We start from the raw sequence: 14,281 nt of genomic DNA, 5'->3' as shown, positions 1-14,281 counted from the left end.
TGATGGACGCCTGGGCTCTCCCCACGTTGTGATTATTGTGACTGGCGCTGCTGTGGACACGCGTGTCCATGTGCTTGGTGTGGACAGATGCCTTTGTTTCTGTGGGGTCTACACGGAGGAGTGACGCTGCTGGGTCGCATGCCAACTCCGTGTTGAACTCTTTGAGGAACTGTCAGACTGTTGTCCACAGGCAGCACTGACTCCGCCTCTTTGTGGGGGAAGTGACCTCACCTCTCTGAGCCTGGGCCTCCTCCTCCTCCATGGAATGGGGACCATTCGCCTCCCAGCCACCTCGGGCTGCGGTGCCGCCGGAATAAAACAATGGAGGCGAAGTTCCACAGGGACAGCCCTGTTACTAAGTAACAGCACTTAATACCTGCGAGCTCTTCCCGTTATTTACCTACATAGCTGCTTGTTTATGAAAGGAACACAACCCCAAATGATATGCAGCCCTCAACAGGCAGAGGAACAATAAAAATAGGCTTAGAAAATCGATGAGGATACACATGGTGATGGTTCCTGGAGGTTTGAGTGTGGGTTTTGTTCAAGCCCAACTCAGGAATCATTCCTGCATCGGAGCTGAGCAGATTCAGAGCCTGAGCAAAACAGTCTGTTCAGAGACCTAGCCAGGCACCTGGGTGGGGGGTGGGGGGTTAGATCCCTGGGGGTTGCATGTCCCACCTTGGTGTCCTTGTTTCTTTTGCTATTGAGACAGTGATTTGAAGACTGGGTAGATCTGTGGTGGGTGGCATGCGGGAAGGAGTCAAGGAAGAGGCTGGAAGAAATTCCGACAAATTGTCTACTGTCCTTGGCAACAGTTACAATAGGAACAGCTACAATTAAAAAAAAAATTCTTGGCCCTGGCCGGTTGGCTCAGCGGTAGAGCGTCGGCCTGGCGTGCGGGGGACCCGGGTTTGATTCCCGGCCAGGGCACATAGGAGAAGCGCCCATTTGCTTCTCCACCCCCCCTCCTTCCTCTCTGTCTCTCTCTTCCCCTCCCGCAGCCAAGGCTCCATTGGAGCAAAGATGGCCCAGGCGCTGAGGATGGCTCTGTGGCCTCTGCCCCAGGCGCTGGAGTGGCTCTGGTTGTGGCAGAGCGACGCCCCGGAGGGGCAGAGCATCGCCCCCTGGTGGGAAGAGCGTTGCCCCTGGTGGGCGTGCCGGGTGGATCCCAGTCGGGCGCATGCGGGAGTCTGTCTGACTGTCTCTCCTCATTTCCAGCTTCAGAAAAATACAAAAAAAAAAAAAAATTCTTATGAGAGAAGTGGGGAGGCAGAGAGACAGACTCTCATATGCACCCCGACTGGGATCCACTCAGCAAGCCCCCTATGGGGCGTTGCTCTGCCCATCTGAGGCTGTTGTTTGGTTGCTCGGCAACTGAACTATTTTAGTGCCTGAGGGGGAGGCCAATGGAACCGTCCTCAGTGCCCGGGGCCAACTTGCTCCAGCTGAGCCATGGCTGTGGAAGAGGAAGAAAGAGTAGAGATAGAGAAGGGAGAGGGGAAAGGGTGGAGAAGCAGTTGGGCACTTCTCCTGTGTGCCCTGACTGGGAATTGAACCCAGGACATCCACATGCCGGGGCCGACACTCTACTGCTGAGCCAACCACCCAAAGGCCAACCATTTTTTGAGCACTGCTGTGTGCCAGGTGCTTTGTTCAAAGCTGGGGATAGAACGCTTGACTGTTGACTATGTCACAATTGCATGAATCTTTTTGGCCAAGGATGTAATTAATAAATAATAATGTGTCCTAATAGGTGTTGGGCGCTCTACTAACTTTCTTACGTGAGTTATCGATGTATTTAATTCACATAATAAATCTATAGGTTCTTTCCACTTCCTGCCTCTGTTATAGGTAAAGAAACAGTGGCTCAGACCAGTTGGAAGACTTCCCCCAGGGCTCTCTCCCTGAGTGAGAAGGGAAGTTGGCACAGGAACATGGGTCTGTTTCGCGCCACGGTTTGACCGGAGCGGGCGGTAGGCAGCCGGGCTTGCTGGTGTGCGTGAAGGACGGGTCCTCCTCTTCCTGTCTCCGCTTGCTGGTGTGCGTGAAGGACGGGTCCTCCTCTTCCTGTCTCGGCTTGCTGGTGTGCGTGAAGGACGGGTCCTCCTCTTCCTGTCTCGGCTTGCTGGTGTGCGTGAAGGACGGGTCCTCCTCTTCCCGCCTCTCGTCTCCTCCTGGTCCCTGGGCTCCAGCCTCTTCAGCCGCCTTTCAGTTCTGAGGACGCACCGACCTCCCTCTCTTCCTGGAACCTTTGTGCCTGCCGCTCCGTCTGCCTGGAACCAGCTCTCCCTGCCAACCCGCTCACTTCCTCCCCTCTTGTGGTTCCGAGTCCACAGCATTTGCCCCTTTCTTGGTAACAGCTCTGGGTGATGCCTGAGACGCTACCTTTCCCAGCCTCTCTTGCGACACGGTTTGTTCCTGTGACCAATTTCTGGGCAATGTGATGGAAGTAAAGAATATTCTGTAAGACCAGAGCCAGCTTGTGTCTCTGCCCTGGCCCTGTCCTGTGTCTATGACACAGACATGGTGACCGGAGCTCTAGCGATCATGTTGGACCGCGGGGTGACCTTGAAAATGGAAGCCGCATGCTGAGGAATGCGGACGAGTAGACAGGAAGAGGTTGGGCTCTCGATAACGAGCGGACCTACTCAAATCGATCTCGCTGCCTGGCTCTGGCTGCTTGTGGGAGGAGAGAGAACTGAAACTGTTCTGTTAAACCCTCCTAAGCTGAGTCTCTGTTACTAGCAACTAAATGAAATGTTTTTGTTAAATGTATTTCTTTTTTTTATTTTTAATTTATTGTGTTGACATGGCTTCAAGCGTCCCATTCAATAGATCACATTCCACCCACTGCATCGTGGCCCCCATGCCAGGTGAGGTGAAGGAATAGCTTCTCAGACCCAGCCGCTGGACGCCGTGGGGAAAGAGGAAGCCCAGGGGTGGCCAGAGCTACTGACTTTAACCTATTGGTTCTTGACCTGGGCCGCCCAGTGGAATCACCTGGGAGCTTGTAGAAAGGCTGATGCCAGAGTCCCACACCCACAGATTCCAAATAAAGGTGTGGAGTGTGACCCAAGGATCTGGGTATATATATATATTTTTGTGACAGAGATAGAGAGAGAGAGACAGAGAGAGGGACAGATAAGGACAGACAGATAGAAAAGGAGAGAAATGACAAGCATTAATTCTTCGTTGCAGCAGCTTAGTTGTTCATTGATTGCTTTCTCATATGTGCCTTGACCCAGGAGGGCTACAGCAGAGCGAGTGACCCCTTGCTCAAGCCAGTGACCTTCAGTTCAAGCTGGTGAGCTTTGCTTAAATCAGATGAGCCCACGCTCAAGCTGGTGACCTCGGGGTTTTGAACCTGGGTCCTCTGCATCCCAGTCCAACGCTCTATTCACTGCACCACCGCCTGGTCAGGTGTTGTATCTGGGTATTTAAAAAAGTGGTTTTTAAAAAATTTACTCATTTTGAGAGAGGGAGGAGAAGCAGGAAGCATCAACTCCCATATGTGCTCTGTGGACCGCCTTTTTTTTTTTTTTTTTTTTTTTTTTTTACAGAGAGAGTCAGAGAGAGGGATAGACAGGGACAGAAAGGAACGGAGAGATGAGAAGCCTCAATCATTAGTTTTTCATTGCGTGTTGCAACACCTTAGTTGTTAATTGATTGCCTTCTCATATGTTCCTTGACTGTGGGCCTTCAGCAGACTAAGTATCCCCTTGCTGAAGCCAGCGACCTTGGGTCCAAGCTGGTGAGCTTTTGCTCAAACCAGATGAGCCCGCGCTCAAGCTGGTGACCCTGAGGTCTCGAATCTGCATCCTCGGCATCCCAGTCCGATGCTCTATCCACTGCGCCACCGCCTGGTCAGGCTGTGGACCAACTTTGGAGTGGCAGTGTTTAAAGAGAAGCTGCCCTGAGGTCGCCGGTTCAAAACCCTGGGCTTGCCTGGTCAAGGCACATACACGAGTTGATGCTTCCTGCTCCTCCCCCGTCTCTCTCTCGTTTTCCCCCCTTCTCTTTCTCTCTCTCTCCCTCCTCTAAAATGAATAAAAAAAAATAATTAAAAAAAAAGAGAAACTGCCAATATGGATCTCAAAAGGGAAAACCTCCTAATAAGAAAACAAACTACTGTGCAAATTAAACAAGTCTGTAGGCTAGGTCTCCCTGGGAGCTGCTGGTCTGATGTCTCTCGTTCTCTCTGTCTCTCTTTCTCCCTCTCCCTCTCAATATCTCTTTTGCAAGGGCTCCTCTGTGGGCAGGGCACAGAGGTCACCTGAGGTGTGAGACCAGGTCCCTGGCTTGCAGGGCCTCAGTGTTGGGAGGCAGGGAGGAATAGGGAAGTGGGCAGACATGTCATCTGGTACCTGCCTGGGAACAGACTTCCCCTCAGAGAGCCCGGGGCCGTCTCACCCTTAATTGGCATAACTGGTTTTCCTGCCCAGGAGAAGAGGCCAGACAGGTCCAGACCGCTCTCCACAGCACCCCGGCCTTCGGACCGGACCGCTCACTTCTCCTCTCCCTTTGTCGGGTCCTCGTCTTCCATCAAGCTGTCTGGTACAGTCTTATTTAATTAAAATTTTTAATTCAGTTTGACCCATGCATTCATCTTCTTTGAAATCTGAGAGATGACAGCATCCACTCCAAATTGGGAGTAAATGGCTGGATTAGCTTTCAGGGAAGATTCAATGAGCCCGTTTCTTCCCTGGGACCACCGGCCCCTTCAGAGGCAGCTGGGCCACGGAGCGCGGGGTGGGGCCGGGGGTTCGTCCCTGCTCCCCAGCGCGGGCGCCGTGGAGAGAGAGATGAACGGGCCCCACGGCCCTGGGGCCGGAGCGTCTGGGCTCAAACCCAGTGGAGACTCTGTGCCTCAGTTTCCGCCGCTGTAGGATGAGAATGGTAACAACAGCGCCTGCCTCTCCCCGGGCCGTTGGGGGATGGAGTGAGTCCAGCACACGGAGCGGTGCCCCGGCCAGCGAGGGGCGGTGCGAGTGTCTCAGGGACGCTGGCCAGGTCCCGCAGCGGGGCCACAGCACACATCCCGTTCGCGTGGGGCGAGCCAGACCCATGCGAGCTTGGCCAAGACATCAGCGAGCAAAACGATCCCCAAGTGGAGGCCTCGGAGGGCGTTTGACTTGCGGGTCAGCGTTCTGTTTCAAATACCAGCAATTTCATGTGGTTCAACCTCCTAGTAGTTTGTAATCATTACTATCGAATAAAGTTCCCGTTAACCCTCACTTCCAAAACATAGTTACTCGTCTTTTTAGTGCGGGCTGGCTGTCGTCTTTTGGGGACTCCAGCAGGGAGAAGCCAGCGTTCCTTTACTTTTCTCCAAACCCCATCTAAGCCCAGCAAGCGGTCACAACTGTCACCGTGCGTGGCCTTACTTTTTGCAGCTTTTTGTTGTTGTTGTTGCATTTTTCCGAAGTTGGAAATGGGGAGGCAGTCAGACAGACTCCCGCATGTGCCCGACCAGGATCCACCCCGCATGCACACCAGGGGCTGATGCTCTGCCCATCTGGGGCGTTGCTCTGTTGCATCCAGAGCCACTCTAGCGCCTGAGGCAGAGGCCACAGAACCATCCTCAGCTCCCGGGCCAACTTTGCTCCAATGGAGCCTTGGCTGTGGAGGGGAAGAGAGAGAGAGAGAGAGAGGAAGGAGAGGGGGAGGGGTGGAGAAGCAGATGGGCGCTTCTCCTGTGTGCCCTGGCCGAGAATCGAACCGGGACTCCTGCATGCCAGGCCAATGCTCTACCACTGAGCCAACCAGCCAGGGCTGCAGCATTTTTTAAAAGAATATTTTATTTATTCATTTTAGAAAGAAGAGAGAGAGAGAGAGAGAGAGAGAAGGGGAAAGGAGCAGGAAGCATCAACTCCCATATGTGCCTTGACCGGGCAAACCCAGGGTTTCGAACCGGCGACCTCAGCGTTCCAGGTCGATGCCCTATCCCCTGTGCCAGCACAGGTCAGGCCCCTTCTGGCAGCATTCTTCCTCATCCCAGCCTGGGGGTTGGGGGAAAGCCCCTGGTAAGTGATGCTCTCTGCATCTTCCATCTAGAGACAATTCTTTCATTTGTGTGTGTTCTTGCCCGGACCAATAGGCTGTTTCACTAGTGACCTGGCTTCAGAAGGTCCAGCAGCCTCTGGGGAGAATTGACAGCTTCTTTTTGGGGACAGTCGGGGGCTTTTGCTGGCTCGTGGATTTACCTTCAGGGTGCAGAGCCCCAGGGAGCCTTCCCCAGAGTCTCCTCCGCCCCCCCCCACCCCACCCCCCCGGGTCCTGGGCTGTCACATGACCCCCTGACCAGTCCTCTGGGCTCCTGCTCCACGTCCTCTGGCTGATCGTGGCCGTCTGACAAGACAGGAGAGGAGGGGCCGACACTGTGGTGGAGGGGCTTGTTTCGCTAAGATTGCCAACCCCTGGTCATGTTGTTACCCCTTCCCCACAAAACAGACAGACCCCTGAGGTGCTGAAATAGCACTGTATCCGAGTCCCTTCTGGCTGTGTCCTGGTCCCAGTGCAGGGAGACCTGTCTCAGTCACTCTGGGTCCTGTGTCATCCTGTGTATCTGAGTCCCTTCTGGCTGTGTCCTGGTCGCAGCGCAGGGAGACCTGTCTCAGTCACTCTGGGTCCTGTGTCATCCTGTGTATCCGAGTCCCTTCCGGCTGTGTCCACTCTGGGTCCTGTGTCATCCTGTGTATCCGAGTCCCTTCTGGCTGTGTCCTGGTCCCAGTGCAGGGAGACCTGTCTCGGTCACTCTGGGTCCTGTGTCATCCTGTGTATCCGAGTCCCTTCCGGCTGTGTCCACTCTGGGTCCTGTGTCATCCTGTGTATCCGAGTCCCTTCTGGCTGTGTCCTGGTCCCAGTGCAGGGAGACCTGTCTCGGTCACTCTGGGTCCTGTGTCATCCTGTGTATTCGAGTCCCTTCCGGCTGTGTCCACTCTGGGTCCTGTGTCATCCTGTGTATCCGAGTCCCTTCTGGCTGTGTCCTGGTCGCAGCGCAGGGAGACCTGTCTCGGTCACTCTGGGTCCTGTGTCATCCTGTGTATCCGAGTCCCTTCCGGCTGTGTCCACTCTGGGTCCTGTGTCATCCTGTGTATCCGAGTCCCTTCTGGCTGTGTCCTGGTCGCAGTACGGGGAGACGTGTCTCAGTCACTCTGGGTCCTGTGTCATCCTGTGGACCTGGAACAATGCTCGACTCTCTGCCCCTTTGAAACGGGTGCCTTCTGCCGCTCCTTCCAGCGCTGATCTCCACAGGCCCCGCTGGGAAGGAAACGGACCTCAATCATCCTCTCTGTCCTTCTGTGCATCTCTGCTCCTCGGAGTCCAACCCTCTTCCTGCTGGCTCCTTCGGCCATATATGAAAAGCCTAAATAGTTACTGTTCCCTGAGGGCTGTGTGAGGTTTCATAATTAATTTTCCCCAATCATCCGCTTTCCAGGAAGAGGACTCGACCTTCCTGCCTGTTGCCGTGTGATCGCTGCACAAGCTGACGGATGCTGGGCTTGGCCCTGTGACCTGCTCTGGCCCACGTGGCCTTCGGTGAGATGGGACGGATGCTGAACAGACGTGTAAACCTCCTGCGTGTTTCCGCCAACTCTCCTGTTTTCTCCCTCCTGCCACGAGCACGGCGTCTCAGAGCTCGTCCCAGCCGGCAGCTAACAACCTTGATCACGGGTTCGAGAAGTCAACGCCTGTGGTTGTGAGCCACTGCGATTTCGGGGTTATCGGATAGCTAACAGAGCTGATTAACACAAAGGCCTACCAGGTTCTAGGCACCGTTCTGTATGTATTTGTTAGTTAATTCGACTCACAACAACTTAATGAGAACCATGTCCCTCGGGATAAGGTGGGTTTTGCTGCAAACCACAAGAACCCCCAAGTACTCAATGGCTCCACAGGACCCCCAAGTACTCAGTGGCTCCACAGGACCCCCAAGTACTCAGTGGCTCCCCAAGACCCCCAAGTACTCAGTGGCTCCACAGAAACCTATTTTGACTCGTGCTGCGTGCCTGTGCAGAGCCTGCCCGGGGGTCTCCCCTCACTGTTGCCGAGGGACCAGGAGTGGTGGAGGCTCTGCTCTCGGGATGTGGTGGCAATGCAGGGAGGGTGCACAGATAACTGCGCCTTGGCTCTTAACGTCTGTGCCTCCACGTGGGACACGTCACTGTGCTCACACCACGGTGGGTCAGAGCGCGTCCCAGAGCCATGGTTCTCTGAGTCGCAGGAGGCAGCCCTGCGCAGGAGGCGGGCTTCTCTCCCGTTTGCAGAGAGGGGATCTGAGGAGCGGCCCGCTGGAGGACCCGCTCGAGATCACACGGGGCGTGAGCCCTGCACTGACCTCAGGGCCCTCTGGCTTCTGGTCCTGTTTTCTGAACTGCTCCAGTCCTATCACCCAGGAAGAGCTGGCTGCCCGTGGTTTCCACAAGGAGAAGCTGCCTGATGTTCAGACGTTTCGCTTTCCTTAGCTTGGAAACTGCCAACCGGGAGGGAGCCCTAGAGGTGGATTCGACCTCTCGACGCAGTGTGTTTGGCGGGCACGGTATTAAAAACATTCTCAAGGGTTAATCGCAGGTATTAAAATGGAGGTATTTCACAAGCACACACACGCACGCACACACATGCACACACAGGCACACGCACACACACACGTCCTTTCTCCAAGTTTCAGGAAAACGGAACCTCTGGTACCACCGGGCTCTTGTTTGCACAGGACACAGGGATGGGGACTGCGGAGGGCCGTCCCCTGTAGAGAGTGGCTGCATTCTCTGCTCCACCATTCCCTGTTTTCCTCAAATTTCCTCCTCTGCCCCACTCCCCGGGAACCCCGCCCTAACCTTCCCCTGTTCAGCCTAGTGGAGGGTGGTTAGGTGAAAAGCTGCCCTATACCCAACCAACCAGGGTCCGTGGGAACTTCTTACTAAGAATCAACCATAAGCAAAAGGGCTGCCTGTTAGATTCAAGGAGTACTGACATGCTGGGGCTGCCAAGAGTGTACAAGGTCCCTGTGACGCTGAGAACAAAGAGTTCAGCAACATCCTGCATTGAGTCAGAGACCCTTATCAGAAGTTTATGTTTGAAATTCTCCACTGAGTAATACCCCCCCTGTAACTGCGCACAACCTCCCTAGCCAATGACTAACAGCCACATCAGCTTCTGTATGATGCTTGCTCATCCTAGACAGCCACCCTATAAAAAGGAGCCATTTTAGAAGCTCGGAGCTGCAGTCCCTGCGCAGGTTTGGGGGCTGCAGTGCCCCAGTCTCTTCAGAGGCGTGGGTTGCCTGCAGTCCCTGCGCAGGTTTGGGGGGCTGCAGTCCCTGTGCAGTTTGTTGGCTGCGCAGGTTTGGTTGGCTGCAGCGCTCCAGTCTCTTCGGAGGTGTGGGTTGCCTGAAGTCCCTGCGCAGGTTTGGGGGGCTGCAGTGTTCCCCTGTGTGGGTTACCTGCAGTCCCTGCGCAGGTTTGGGGGGCTGTAGTGCTCCCTTGCATGGGTTGCCTGCAGTCCCTGTGCAGGTCTGCAATAAAACGTATAAAATTTACTTTGGGTCTGCTGCGGCCTGTCTCGCTGGGATGTAACACTGCCCACCAATAAAGCTGCCTCACCATCCTCCAGGGCGGTCCCAGCCACCAGGACAAGCGGGTCAGACACGCAGGGGCAGGCTGAGGACAACCCAGCTCAATACATAGGAACTTTGTATCAGCAAGCTGCTGCCGCCAGTTCATTGAGCTGGAGGAAGAGGTTCGGGGCGGAGGACCCACTTAACACACTGCAGCCAGGAGGAGGGTTGATGAGGCCTCTGGCCAGCGCCTCACCAGGGGGGATCCATACAGGCAAGGGGGGGGGGGGGCATTCATCACAGCTGCGGAGGGGACCCCAGGAAGCCCCGCCAGGCACAGGGGCCCCCCTGGGGGAGCAGAGGCAGCAGGTCAGCCAGGGCAGTGTGCCCGCGGTCCTCATGATGGGAGGGGCTCCGGCTGCCACTCTGCCACCTGCCGCCCCCTGCGCTCCCTGCCGCCCCCTGCCGCCCTCTGCCGCCCCCTGCCGTTCCCTGCGCTCCCTGCCGCCCCCTGGTGCCCCCTGCCGCTCCCTGCCGCCCCCTGCCGCCCCCTGCCATTCCCTGTGCTCCCTGCCGGCCCCTGCCATTCCCTGCGCTCCCTGCCGGCCCCTGCCATTCCCTGTGCTCCCTGCCGGCCCCTGCCATTCCCTGCGTTCCCTGCCGCCCTCTGCCGCCCCCCTGCGCTCCCTGCCGCCCTCTGCCGCCCCCTGCGCTCCCTGCCATTCCCTGCCGCCCCCTGCCATTCCCTGCCGCCCCCTGTCGCCCCCTGCCATTCCCTGCCTCCCCCTGCCGCCCCCTGCCATTCCCTGCGCTCCCTGCCGCCCTCTGCCGCTCCCTGCCGCCCCCTGCGCTCCCTGCCGCTCCCTGCCGCCCCCTGCCGCCCCCTGCGCTCCCTGCCGCCCTCTGCCGCTCCCTGCGCTCCCTGCCGCCCCCTGCCGCCCCCTGCCGCCCCCTGCGCTCCCTGCCGCCCTCTGCCATTCCCTGCGCTCCCTGCCGCCCCCTGCCGCCCCCTGCCGTTCCCTGCGCTCCCTGCCGCCCCCTGCGCTCCCTGCTGCCTCCTGCGCTCCCTGCCGCCCTCTGCCGCCCCCTGCCATTCCCTGCGCTCCCTGCCATTCCCTGCGCTCCCTGCCGCCCCCTGCCATTCCCTGCGCTCCCTGCCATTCCCTGCGCTCCCTGCCGCCCCCTGCGCTCCCTGCCGCCCTCTGCCATTCCCTGCGCTCCCTGCCATTCCCTGCGCTCCCTGCCGCCCCCTGCGCTCCCTGCCGCCCTCTGCCATTCCCTGCGCTCCCTGCCATTCCCTGCGCTCCCTGCCGCCCCCTGCGCTCCCTGCCGCCCTCTGCCATTCCCTGCGCTCCCTGCCGCCCCCTGCCGTTCCCTGCGCTCCCTGCCATTCCCTGCGCTCCCTGCCGCCCCCTGCGCTCCCTGCCGCCCTCTGCGCTCCCTGCCATTCCCTGCGCTCCCTGCCGCCCCCTGCCATTCCCTGCGCTCCCTGCCATTCCCTGCGCTCCCTGCCGCCCCCTGCGCTCCCTGCCGCCCTCTGCCATTCCCTGCGCTCCCTGCCGCCCCCTGCCGCCCCCTGCCGCCCCCTGCGCTCCCTGCCGCCCCCTGCCGCCCTCTGCCGCTCCCTGCGCTCCCTGCCGCCCTCTGCCGCCCCCTGCCGCCCCCTGCGCTCCCTGCCATTCCCTGCCGCCCCCTGCCATTCCCTGCGCTCCCTGCCATTCCCTGCGCTCCCTGCCGCCCCTTGCGCTCCCTGCCGCCCTCTGCCATTCCCTGCGCTCCCTGCCGCCCCCTGCCGTTCCCTGCGCTCCCTGCCGCCCCCTGCGCTCCCTGCCGCCCCCTGCGCTCCCTGCCGCCCTCTGCCGCCCCCTGCCATTCCCTGCGCTCCCTGCCATTCCCTGCGCTCCCTGCCGCCCCCTGCCATTCCCTGCGCTCCCTGCCATTCCCTGCGCTCCCTGCCGCCCCCTGCCATTCCCTGCGCTCCCTGCCGCCCCCTGCGCTCCCTGTCGCCCTCTGCCATTCCCTGCGCTCCCTGCCGCCCCCTGCCATTCCCTGCGCTCCCTGCCGCCCCCTGCGCTCCCTGCCGCCCTCTGCCATTCCCTGCGCTCCCTGCCGCCCCCTGCCGCCCCCTGCCGTTCCCTGCGCTCCCTGCCATTCCCTGCGCTCCCTGCCGCCCCCTGCGCTCCCTGCCGCCCTCTGTGCTCCCTGCCATTCCCTGCGCTCCCTGCCGCCCCCTGCCATTCCCTGCGCTCCCTGCCATTCCCTGCGCTCCCTGCCGCCCCCTGCGCTCCCTGCCGCCCTCTGCCATTCCCTGCGCTCCCTGCCGCCCCCTGCCGCCCTCTGCCGCTCCCTGCCGCCCCCTGCCGCCCCCTGCCGCTCCCTGCGCTCCCTGCCGCTCCCTGCCATTCCCTGCGCTCCCTGCCGCCCCCTGCCGCCCCCTGCCGCCCCCTGCGCTCCCTGCCGCCCCCTGCCGCCCTCTGCCGCTCCCTGCACTCCCTGCCGCCCTCTGCCGCCCCCTGCCGCCCCCTGCGCTCCCTGCCATTCCCTGCCGCCCCCTGCCATTCCCTGCGCTCCCTGCCATTCCCTGCGCTCCCTGCCGCCCCTTGCGCTCCCTGCCGCCCTCTGCCATTCCCTGCGCTCCCTGCCGCCCCCTGCCGTTCCCTGCGCTCCCTGCCGCCCCCTGCGCTCCCTGCCGCCCCCTGCGCTCCCTGCCGCCCTCTGCCGCCCCCTGCCATTCCCTGCGCTCCCTGCCATTCCCTGCGCTACCTGCCGCCCCCTGCCATTCCCTGCGCTCCCTGCCATTCCCTGCGCTCCCTGCCGCCCCCTGCCATTCCCTGCGCTCCCTGCCGCCCCCTGCGCTCCCTGCCGCCCTCTGCCATTCCCTGCGCTCCCTGCCGCCCCCTGCCATTCCCTGCGCTCCCTGCCGCCCCCTGCGCTCCCTGCCGCCCTCTGCCATTCCCTGCGCTCCCTGCCGCCCCCTGCCGCCCCCTGCCGTTCCCTGCGCTCCCTGCCATTCCCTGCGCTCCCTGCCGCCCCCTGCGCTCCCTGCCGCCCTCTGTGCTCCCTGCCATTCCCTGCGCTCCCTGCCGCCCCCTGCCATTCCCTGCGCTCCCTGCCATTCCCTGCGCTCCCTGCCGCCCCCTGCGCTCCCTGCCGCCCTCTGCCATTCCCTGCGCTCCCTGCCGCCCCCTGCCGCCCTCTGCCGCTCCCTGCCGCCCCCTGCCGCCCCCTGCCGCTCCCTGCGCTCCCTGCCGCTCCCTGCCATTCCCTGCGCTCCCTGCCGCCCTCTGCCGCCCCCTGCGCTCCCTGCCGCCCTCTGCCGCCCCCTGCCATTCCCTGCGCTCCCTGCCATTCCCTGCGCTCCCTGCCGCCCCCTGCCGCCCCCTGCCGTTCCCTGCGCTCCCTGCCGCCCCCTGCGCTCCCTGCCGCCCTCTGCCGCCCCCTGCCATTCCCTGCGCTCCCTGCCGCCCCCTGCGCTCCCTGCCGCCCTCTGCCGCCCCCTGCCATTCCCTGCGCTCCCTGCCGCCCCCTGCGCTCCCTGCCGCCCTCTGCCATTCCCTGCGCTCCCTGCCGCCCCCTGCCGTTCCCTGCGCTCCCTGCCATTCCCTGCGCTCCCTGCCGCCCCCTGCGCTCCCTGCCGCCCTCTGCGCTCCCTGCCATTCCCTGCGCTCCCTGCCGCCCCCTGCCATTCCCTGCGCTCCCTGCCATTCCCTGCGCTCCCTGCCGCCCCCTGCGCTCCCTGCCGCCCTCTGCCATTCCCTGCGCTCCCTGCCGCCCCCTGCCGCCCCCTGCCGCCCCCTGCGCTCCCTGCCGCCCCCTGCCGCCCTCTGCCGCTCCCTGCGCTCCCTGCCGCCCTCTGCCGCCCCCTGCCGCCCCCTGCGCTCCCTGCCATTCCCTGCCGCCCCCTGCCATTCCCTGCGCTCCCTGCCATTCCCTGCGCTCCCTGCCGCCCCTTGCGCTCCCTGCCGCCCTCTGCCATTCCCTGCGCTCCCTGCCGCCCCCTGCCGTTCCCTGCGCTCCCTGCCGCCCCCTGCGCTCCCTGCCGCCCCCTGCGCTCCCTGCCGCCCTCTGCCGCCCCCTGCCATTCCCTGCGCTCCCTGCCATTCCCTGCGCTCCCTGCCGCCCCCTGCCATTCCCTGCGCTCCCTGCCGCCCCCTGCGCTCCCTGCCGCCCCCTGCGCTCCCTGCCGCCCCCTGCCGCCCTCTGCCGCTCCCTGCGCTCCCTGCCGCCCTCTGCCGCCCCCTGCCGCCCCCTGCGCTCCCTGCCATTCCCTGCCGCCCCCTGCCATTCCCTGCGCTCCCTGCCATTCCCTGCGCTCCCTGCCGCCCCTTGCGCTCCCTGCCGCCCTCTGCCATTCCCTGCGCTCCCCTGCCGCCCCCTGCCGTTCCCTGCGCTCCCTGCCGCCCCCTGCGCTCCCTGCCGCCCCCTGCGCTCCCTGCCGCCCCCTGCCGCCCCCTGCCATTCCCTGCGCTCCCTGCCATTCCCTGCGCTCCCTGCCGCCCCCTGCCATTCCCTGCGCTCCCTGCCATTCCCTGCGCTCCCTGCCGCCCCCTGCCATTCCCTGCGCTCCCTGCCGCCCCCTGCGCTCCCTGCCGCCCTCTGCCATTCCCTGCGCTCCCTGCCGCCCCCTGCCATTCCCTGCGCTCCCTGCCGCCCCCTGCGCTCCCTGCCGCCCTCTGCCATTCCCTGCGCTCCCTGCCGCCCCCTGCCGCCCCCTGCCGTTCCCTG

The sequence above is a fragment of the Saccopteryx leptura genome, chromosome 4, assembly GCF_036850995.1.
Source record: "Saccopteryx leptura isolate mSacLep1 chromosome 4, mSacLep1_pri_phased_curated, whole genome shotgun sequence".
Lineage (NCBI taxonomy): Eukaryota > Metazoa > Chordata > Mammalia > Chiroptera > Emballonuridae > Saccopteryx > Saccopteryx leptura.
This window is presented reverse-complemented; position numbering follows the sequence as displayed.